The sequence below is a fragment of the Protopterus annectens genome, chromosome 4.part1 (genome assembly GCF_019279795.1).
Source record: "Protopterus annectens isolate FY-2018-M chromosome 4.part1, PAN1.0, whole genome shotgun sequence".
NCBI lineage: Eukaryota > Metazoa > Chordata > Ceratodontiformes > Protopteridae > Protopterus > Protopterus annectens.
Genome location: NC_056734.1, coordinates 536,328,502 through 536,338,501, shown reverse-complemented (window position 1 = coordinate 536,338,501; position 10,000 = coordinate 536,328,502). Strand labels below are relative to the sequence as shown.

The following is a 10,000-nucleotide window of genomic DNA, read 5'->3' as shown; positions in this document are numbered from 1 at the left end:
CTCCACTTAACTAGGACTTTTGATCCCAGTCATATAAGCACTTATCTACACATTCACAAATCTTGTTGCTCATTCCTATCCCTCTCACCTTTAAACACATAGGATATGGATCGAGTGAAATCTGAACTTGGTGAAATCTAGGCACATCACATCCATTAGCCTTCATCTGTCCACATTCTAAGTAAGGCAATCATAGTATATCAAGTTAGCTTGGCAAGTCCTACCTCCAGTAAATCAATGCTGGAATTCAATGAGCAACTCTTTCTGCTTCAGGAATTTTGTTAGATCTTGATGTCAATACCAGTTTCACAGTCAGGCTCACGAGTCTGTTTTTTCCTTGACTACTCCTGTGAGATCATAAAATGGTACCACCACCACCACCTGCCTCCACTCTCCCAGGACCACTGCACTCCTTCAGGCACCTCTTGAACAGCTCTGTCAGAGGTCTTAACAAAGCTCCAGCAGTACTTTCAATGATTCTTAGAGGGATCTCAAGTCTTACAACTTGTCATAGGTAGGTACTAAGCTATTGGCCCTAGGGCCTATATAAGCCTAGCCAAAAATGTACCCTGGCTTTTGCCATCCAAGAAAATTATTTTCTTGTGCCCCTGTCGAGCAGAGCCAAAGAAGTGATCCCTGGGGTGAATTTTCTATTTCCCATCCAATCATCAAGATTTTTCTTGAAGAGTGCTAATGAGGAGCTCTGTTTGACATAGATAGGTAGTCTATTCCAGAGTATGGGAAGTCTCTGGGACAGGAATCTATCCCTCCAGCATGTTCTGTTTATTGTGGTGACAAGGTTTAGGTCCCTAGAGCGTGTAGCTCAGAGGGATTGGAATTTCTTTAAGTGGAGCATGTCCAACAGCTCTGGGTTTGATATAGCTTTGAATGTTAGGCAGAGATCGCCTTGGAGAAAGCGATATGCGACGGAGTAAAGCTGGAGTTTTTTGAGACGGTCTGCGTAGGGCATCTGTTTGAGGCCAGTAATCCTCTTTGTGAGGTATTTCTGTGGCCTTTCCAGTTGTTGTAGATGTCTTGTGAGGTACACACCAAAAGGGGCATTGTATTCTATAATGGGTCTAATGAGTGATGAGTAGAGGGGAACAATGACCTCTTTTTTTCTGCATGAGAAACCATTTGTGATGAGGTGAGCCATATAGAAGGATTTCCTGACCACTGTGGCGATGTGATTATCAAAGGAGAGACTACTGTCCACCTGTGTCCAAAAGGTCTCATCACATTTCCGGCGTTAAGTAGACTACCAACTATGTGGTAGTTCACGGGTACAGAGTTTTTACCAAAGGGGATGACAATACACTTTTTGGTATTGAGCTTCAGGCCATGTCTTTGGCACCAGGCATCTGTCTCAGCGAGGCCCTTTTGTAGTATGTCCACATCATTAGGAGTTTCGATTATGGCTCCTAGTTTGCAGTCATCTGCAAACTTTGTTAGCCAAAGACCTTCTGTGTTAGCCTGCACTTCAGAGAAGTAGATACCAAACAGGAGAGGACCCAGGACTGAACCCTGTGGTACTCCATTTGTCACTGGTCTGAAGTCAGATTTGAAGTCTGCTACTTTCACAGTGTGGGTTCTGTCCGTGAGCCAGTTGGCAACCCATCTTGTGACATAGGGATTTATACCTAGTTTAGTGAGCTTATCTATAACTCCAGAGTGGGGGATGGTGTCGAAAGCCTTGGCGAGATCTAGATAAGCTGTGTGAACCACCTTACCCTCATCTATGGCTTTGGTGACTGCTTCAAAGAAGTCAGTCAGGTTTAGGAGACATGATCTGCCTTTCACAAATCCGAACTGGGTAGGGTCCAGAGTTTGGAGATTACCGATGTCTTTGTTTATGAGTTCCATGATGATACGTTCCATGGCCTTGCAGACCAGGCTCATCAGGCTAATGGGGCAGTAGTTCCTGGGGTCAGTCGTAGCTCCCCCTTTGTGGAGTGGGATAACCGTTGCGGTGCGCCATTCAGTGGGCACAAAGCCTGAGGTGAGGCTATGATTGAACATGGTACTTAGGTAGGGTGCCAGTTCATTCTGTAGTTCGTGTAGAATGCAGCCTGGGATCCTTCAAATCTTTTATGGTTTTTCCATGTCCTCCATTGTTATATGCCATCTGTTCAACATGCCTCCTTACATTAGAACTTGCCTCCCATTGGTCTGCTCATTCAAACTGTTCATGTAAAATATCTCTATGGATCCCCTTTTCCAGTACTCATTCCATGAGTTTACAAACTTCTCTCAAATTCTGTGACTCTGATGGAGTGTCATAAGTGTCCTTGAACACTTTGGTCATTTATATTAGTTCACTCTCTTCCAAGGACATTTACATTATTTGCACTTTTTATTGGAACTTGTGTGTTTTTTTTGTGTGTTTCAGGGCAATTCATAGAGATAAAAGAAGGGCTGCAATAGGGCACTAAGGAGAAGGTCTTTTTGTATGAACTTGTTAAATTTGATGCACTTTATACAGATGACTTCTTCCTGTTATTTGGCAGTACTAGTATCAAACTCAATTTTATTCTGCAACAAAATAATGTAAGCACATCTTTCTCGGTTTCTCTTGGACTTTTTTAAAATGTTATAACATTTTTCGGATTGAATTATCTACTGATATTTAAAACAAAATGTCATAAAGAAGACTACAGAAAAACTTTTTAAACATTTTTACTTGCATCAAGTAGTCACATTTTTTTCACTCAAAATAAATGTTTTAAAGGAACATTTTGTGAGACTGCCCAAATTAATTACAAATCACAATGTGTCTTTTTAATGAAATGATTTTTTAAAGCATTATTCTTGGGTAGAGGTTATTCTGCTGATGTAATTGACTCTTTTGCATAAACAGTTAATAACGAAAGATATGATTTATACCCCCATTTTATCACATCTATGTTAAAGTGACTGTGAACTCTTCTATTAAATGATCTAACTAGATTACTGGTTTAATGTTTTCCATCAATTCAAGCTAAATTACAAACAAAAAAAAAACTGAAAAGTTATTCTTGGTAACAAAGGTTTAACTAGTAATACAGAGAAGCTTTAATATAAAAGCTCTGTGGAATAAACCACTTAAAGGTTACAATAAAGTATTAATCAAGAAAAGTATGTTTCACTGTGGTGTCAATTACAACTGTTATTTTAATAATCCAAACTATAAGTTATGTTTTAAAGATCTTAATATGTCTCAGGAAATTTTACTGCTATTAGACATGTGTTATTTACATTTCTATAAGCAATAGCTGTGACATTTTCTGTCAGAAAAACTTCTAGGAAGCTGTTGCAGCACATCTATGAATACTTATTTGCTACTCATTCAAACATTTGCACTTTATAAGTATGTGATTGAATGCATTAATTAAAAAAATATTTTTATGTTTTTTAGAACAACTGTCTCATGATAAACAAGGAGAGATTTTAATAGTAATCTACAACCCATGGAGTTTTTCTGGCAGTTTATTTTACTGGCTAATTGTTCATCAAGCCTAGAAGAATGTATCAGTATAAAAGTATCTTAAACTAATGATCACTGTACTAAGTGAGCTAAATTTTGTTTTTATTTTATTTTGAACATTTGTACATATTTCAGCCCTTGGGCATGTTTAGTTATGCACTTTTCTGATTTTTTTTAAATCTTCTAACTTCTGTACTAAACAAGTACACTGATTCAGACAGCTGGCTTTATCCTGATAAAATATCTTGTACATATGAGACAAAAGAACTCAAACATTTACTATTGAATGATTTGGTTGTTTCATCAGGGTGTTCTATTTGTATTTTATTTCTTGTTTTACACACTGGTTGTCACCATTTGTGGTTGCTTTCTGTTTATTTTTTGTATAAAATGCAGTATGACAAAAGTATAGAAACAGCACAGATATATTTAGAAAGACTTACTGCTAAAAAAGCAAAGTTTTGAGACCAGAATGAAAAACAAGATAATCATTGGTGTGAAAATAAAAAAAAGATATATAACTGCTACAAGCAGAACCTATAAATAAAAATGTTCAAAATGTAATACAAACTCCATTTGCCATCCCACATAACACTGTGAACCTTATTAACAAAATTAAAACAACAAAGCTTTTTGCAAACATAAATGACTGAAGCTGAGGAAACTAAGATAATCACCATGGTTAGTCAACTGGAATGTACAGGAAGAGTCACATGACCAGGTACCTAGAGGAAATTATGGAGGAATGAACAAGTAAACTTTTTCTAGCAAAGAACAACACTTTTTTATCCAAAATTACAGAGAAAGTTAATGAGGACAACCAGTGTTAAATAAGAAGAATGTAACAGTCAGGTGCCAGGATCTGCCATATAATGCACGCACTCAGGTCCCTCAACAACAGGTACAAATATGACTGTCATTGTACATGTGGGTGTGAATGACCTGAGATGTACCACCCTGGACTACATAAAAAGAGACATGGAGGAGCTCTCGGATTATGTAGCCCAGGCCGGTACGACCCTAGCCCTGAGCAGCATCCTACCATCGCCCACATGATACCACAGTACAAGCAGAAAATGACATATTTCAACAATTGGCTAATTTTCTGGTGTCATTCTAAGGGGATCCAGTATCTGTCTGCCTGGGATGACATGATTGACAGACCTCGATGCTTTGCCAGAGATGGCCTGCATCTGTCACCCCTGGGCTTCCAGATACTGGCCAAGGCTCTTGCCACCCCAATAGTGCCTTTTTTAGGTGGTGTTCCAAAGACCAAATTACCAACGTTACAGCTACAAACAAATGCAATCTGAGGGTCATGCTGCTCAATGCTAGAAGTCTAAATCTCAAAATGCGCTCACAAGAAGCACTCCTTAAAATGGAGAACACTGACATTTGTGCTGTAACAGAGACTTGGTTCAAGGCAGCAGAAAGCACCCCTGCACTACCAGGCTATAACTCATTCCACACCTTTTGGCCCCATATCTTGGACCAAAGCTCCAAAGGTGGTGGTGGTGTTTCCATATTCATAAAGGATGTGCACACCTCCAGACTGGTAGTCCAACATAATGCACGAGATACTTCAGGTGCAGCTAACTTTGGTTAAGACAGCGATTCAGGTCGTAGCCTGTTATAGGTCCTCAAACATGTCCCAAGACACTCACTCCACGTTCCTAAGCACCCTGCAGAATATTAGGGCCCAACCTAACACACTCATACTGGGAGACTTCAACTACCCCTCCATTAACTGGGAAAACTACTCATGTACCAATACATTTGCCCAGTATTTCCTGGAATTCATTAATTCCAATGCCCTGGACCAGTTCGTTCTTACCCCCACTAGAGGTAGCAACAGCCTTGACCTGGTCATTACTAACATGGGTGACTGTTGCACTACACCAAGTCAACTCTTCCCTGGTTAGATCTGACCACAAACTAATCACCTTGGAAATCCACATCCCTCCCACCCCCCCACCCCTTTGCAAAGGTAGCCACCATGAAAAACTTCTCCAAAGGAAATCTTGATGAGTGGATGGGAAATAGAAAATTCACCCTGGGGATCACTCCAGTGGCTCTACTCGACAGAGGCACTCGAAACTAAGGTCGAGTGGCACATTGCCAGGGTAATCCTATGGGCTAGGCTTGTAAAGGCACCAGGGCCATTAGCCTAGTACACACCTATGAAACTATGTATGTTATTAATCTCTCAAAGCAAACACTAAACAACGCTACAAATAATGCGCTACCAAATAACTTTTGTACCAGCCAATAGAGCTTTCAAGAGAACACTGAACTTTATAATAATATGTTTAAAAAAATAGGATACACTGGTAATGAAGTCTCAAAAATTAAAACATACATAAAAATACAGAGGCCAAAAATATGCAAATAGAATAACATATAGTTAAGAAAGTTGCCAAAAACATTATTTTGGAGTAAACCTGGAGAAACAGGTTTTCATTCTCCAAAGATGGCTATGTTACCATAATGTAATTATAAATAGAGAATACTATTGGAGTACAAAGAGCTCCCTAAAGTTTATTTACAGAAAGGGGAAAGCTGTGGGACTCTTTTTAAACAGAAAATAAATTGTGAAAAGAGCATTGCCTGTACTCATCATGTTACTAAGGCCTGGAACTCCTTATCTCTATCCATCAAGTTAATACCTTTCCTCCCATCAATCAAAATCATTCTGAAAGAGATCCTTGCCAAAAAATGGCTTTGTTCTTGTTCAGCACCAGGATAAACTATATCCCTAGATGTGAACAAATACATATTCACACCTTACATCTCCTTACTCTCCCTTCTTCACTCACTTCCTTACGTCTATCAATTTATCTCCCTTGGCTTTCTCTCTAAACATACTATAAACCTGCTTTTCTCTCACTTCATATTGCAATTCCTGTTTGTATCACAGTAACTTATCTTTACTTTCTCTATAAACTGGGTAACATTTCTCTAACTGTTAAATCATTGTCATATAACTTGTGTATCTATTCAAACCCAATGTTTTCATAATATGTCTAATTTGGTATAATTACTTAAATTGTTTTTGTATTATTTTTATAGACTGCTAAATTATTGTGGTCACAGTTAAGTAAATGTAGTTACAAAAATTGTTAAAATAAAGGCACAATATAAGTTATCATGAAACAGGACCAAGTGTTAATATCCAGGTATGTGATCAGTGTGCGTATCATAAGCATGTAATAAAGGCAGCACATTTTTCAACTGTTAATATGTCACTTACTTTTCAGATTAAAACTCTGATTACCTGTACTTCCTGGTGGGTTGTTTACCTAGCAAAGTGCAGTTGCTGATCTTTTTACGTAGGTAAAACATCATGTATGTTAAAGGACTACACTTCAGCACACCTAAGTGACATACAGTGTAAGGGTGACACAAATACTTTTTAAACACAAAGTAATACATCCTAATGCCGCTTTTGATTTTATAATCAAACCCACAAAGCTAATAACTCTGCTGGTGAATCCCTGTTTGCCAACTTCATTGGCAAAACCTGGAATTCGTTCCCAAACTATATAACCCTACAATCCTCCAAAAGTCTCTTCAAAAAAAACCTCAGACAGTATCTCAAAGTGAATTGGCTATGCCCATGTACCAACCCTGATTAAGTTATAAACTAAAAGCATATTCTGCAATTATTATAACTTGTAACTACATCACCAAGCTGTGCTTCCAATCTGATGTCTCTTACTTTTAATTCTCTGTTCATGACAATTGTGAGTCCCTACTAGGGAATCACTACTAACCCATTGTATATAATCACTTTGTTTTTATAATTGTTTGCTAACTTCTGTGTAATCTATGTAAGTTTGTCTTTGTGGAGCTTTTCTCCTCGGGCCTCTGCTGAAAATGGACATGTATCCAGTCGGACTATCCCGGTAAACAAATGTAAAATAAAATAAATAAATAAATAAATAAGCCTCAACATAATTAAACAGGGCATATTTACTAAAGGCCAATCTGCAAAAGTGTTATATAAGAAAGAGAGAGAATGTTGATTATAAGCATTGGGGCTTTACTTAAACTGTGTGTGAATGAAAATTACTAAATAAAAAGAATGTTGGATTATAGCTGCTCCAGTTTTTATTTACTTGATGGAGTATGTGAACACTGTCATGAAATAGTGCAGGTTACATGTTGAATTAAGGTTGTTCTAGGTGTTAACCACTGGATGGAGCTGGTGAGCATCTCATGATATAGTAAACATAATTTCCTTCTTTTTCTTTCAGCTGTTCCCGTTAGGGGTCGCTGCAGCAGATCATCTGTTTCCATTTCTTCCTGTCCTCTGCAACTTGCTCGACATTTGGGACGTTCGCACTTCGGTATTCGCGAATGCAGGGTCGACCATATCCATATTGAGATTGGCATTATGAAGGTAAACCTACATATATACACATATATATATATATATATATATATATATATATATATCTATATATATATATATATATATAAATATATACATACACACACACACACACACACACACACTGGATATAAAAAACTTTACACACCCCTGTTAAAATGCCAGGTTTTTGTGATATAAAATGAGACCACAATAAATCATTTCCTAACTTTCCCCACCTTTAATGTAACCTATAACCTGTACAATTCAATTGAAAAACAAACAAATCTGTTAGGGGAAAAATATAAAAAAATGTACAATATGCTAGTTGCATAAGTGTGCACACCCTTAAACCAATACTTTGTCGAAGCACCTTTTGATTTAATTACAGTATTCAGTCTTCTTGGGTACACACCTGCCATCAATTAAAGAGACTCTGGTTAACCCCAAATAAACTTCAGCTGTCCTAGTAGGAGTTTCCTGACATTTACTCAGTTACCTGCTACAGCAAAAGCCATGGTTTGCAGAGAGCTTACAAAGCATCAAAGGGATCTCATTGTTTAAAGGTATCAGTCAGGAGAAGGATACAAAAAAATTTCCACAGCATTGGATATACTATGGAACACAGTGTAGACAGTCATCAAAAAGTGGAGAAAATATGGGACAACAGTGACGTTGCCAAGAACTGGATGTCCCTCCACAACTGATGAAAAGACAAGATGAATACTGGTCAGGGAGGATGCCAAGAGACCAACAACAACACTGAATGAGCTGCAGGAATTTCTGGCAAGTACTGGTTGTGTACATGTGACAACAATCTCCCGTATTTTCCATATGTCTGGACTATGGGGTAGGGGTGCAAGACAGAAGCCTTTTCTTACACAGAAAAACATCCAGGCCCAGCTAAAATTTGCAAAACAATACATCAAGTCTCCGAAAAGCATGTGGGAGAATGTGTTATGGTCTGAAGAGAGCAAGGTTGAACTTTTTGGCCACAATTCCAAAAGGTATGTTTGGTGTAAAAATAACACTTCACATCACCAAAAGATCACCATCCCTACGGTGAAGCATGGTAGTGACAAAATCATGCTTTGGGGTTGCTTTTCTTCAGCCAGAATTGGGGCTTTAGTCAAGGTGGAAGGAATTATGAACAGTTCCAAATACCAGTCACTTTTGGCCCAAAACCTTCAGGCGTCTGCTAGAAAGCTGAAGATGAAGAGGAATTTCACCTTTCAGCACAACAATGACCCCAAGCATACATTCAAATCAACAAAAGAATGGCTTCACCAGAAGTAAATTAAAGTTTTGGAATGGCCCAGCCAGAGCCCAGACCTAAATCCAATAGAAAATCTGTGGGGTTACTTGAAAAGGGCTGTGCACAAGAGATGCCCTCACAATCTGACAGATTTGGAGGGCTTATGCAAGGAAGACTGGGCAAACATTGCCATGTCAAGATGTGCCATGCTGATAAGACTCCTACCCAAGAAGACTGAATGCTGCAATTAAATCAAAAGGTGCTTCAACAAAGTATTAGTTTAAGGGTGTGCACACACAACAAAGTATTAGTTTAGGGGTGTGAATACTTATTAAACCAGTGTATTGTACGTTTTTTACTTTTTATATTTTTCCCCTAACAGATTTACTTGTTTTTCAATTGAATTGTACAGGTTATAAAAGGTGGGAAAAGTTTTGAAATGATTTATTGTGGTCTCATTTTTCTATATCACAAAAACCTGGCATTTTAACAGGGGTGTGTAAACTTTTTATACCCACTGTATGGGTGTACTTCTAAATTGCAAACTTTCAAAACATTGAATTTCTTATGGTCGAGACCCTAAGATCAAAGTGTGAAACATCAAAATTTAAATAAAAAAATAAAAACAAGAAAATCTTTTTTTAAATACATTTTGCAAGGGGGGAACCCCCCTGCACCCCCCCATACCCCCAACTAATTAAATATATCAACTCCGAGATTGCACTACAGCAAGGAAAGTGGTACATATACCATTCCACGTTGTGCAGTGGTCTCCATTTAAACAGTTTGAAGTTTCAAAACTGCAATCTTATGGTCTCAATGATAGGAAATTTGATGTTTTGAAAGTTCGAAATTTAGAAGCAGACCCATATGTGTGTGTGTGTGTGTGTGTGTGTGTGTATATATATAT

At 38.0% G+C, this 10,000-nt stretch overlaps 1 protein-coding gene across 1 annotated transcript in view; it reads right to left on the bottom strand.

Annotated features, from left to right (window-relative positions):
* Window positions 1-10,000, bottom strand: part of LOC122801246 (serine/threonine-protein phosphatase 2A regulatory subunit B'' subunit alpha-like) — a 1,986,253-nt gene that overhangs the window by 85,522 nt on the left and 1,890,731 nt on the right. The window lies entirely within an intron of this gene.